This window comes from Antrostomus carolinensis, unplaced genomic scaffold, assembly GCF_000700745.2.
Source record: "Antrostomus carolinensis isolate BGI_N321 unplaced genomic scaffold, ASM70074v2 scaffold21330, whole genome shotgun sequence".
Lineage (NCBI taxonomy): Eukaryota > Metazoa > Chordata > Aves > Caprimulgiformes > Caprimulgidae > Antrostomus > Antrostomus carolinensis.
In genome coordinates this window covers 3,037-3,499 of record NW_010290807.1, presented here as the reverse complement: position 1 = coordinate 3,499, position 463 = coordinate 3,037, and the positions used below count along the sequence as shown (strand labels likewise).

Here is a 463-nt window from a genome sequence, read left to right as displayed (position 1 = left end):
ACGGCGTTCCCGGCCCGGGGTGCTGCGGCTGGCTGGGGGGCAGGGGCTTGGCGTGCCCACCCACACCTGGGGCAGAGCCATGGCAGGTCGGGAAGAGCCTGGCCAGGAGCTATGGGAGGGAATTTCTACAAACAGAGGCTCTTTCCAGGAGTGCCAAACCACCTTGTTTTGGCTGCAGACAGAGGAAGGGCAATTGACCCCACAAGAAAGAGGAAACCTCTAGACAAGCAGGTTCTGTGCTGCTGTGTCTCCCCTCCTCACCCTACTCCTTGGCCAGCCCCAGGCTGAGCAGCCCAGGGGGCTGACTCAGAGCTGGGACCCTGTGCTGGGCTGTGCTACATCCTCTAGGGACAGGTCACTGTCCCTGCCAGGCTGGCCCAGGGACAAACCTGGCACTGGTGTCCAGCTGGGGCAAGGGGGCTGCCAAGGGGGACACCGGGAAGTGGCAATGGCAGGCTCCCCC

At 63.9% G+C, this 463-nt stretch overlaps 1 protein-coding gene across 1 annotated transcript in view; it reads left to right on the top strand.

Moving 5' to 3' along the window:
• The window catches only part of LOC104530100 (carbohydrate-responsive element-binding protein-like), a gene marked incomplete at its 3' end in the record, with an annotated part of 12,361 nt that overhangs the window by 10,179 nt on the left and 1,719 nt on the right, over positions 1–463 (top strand). The gene's annotated exons all lie outside the window — the stretch shown is intronic.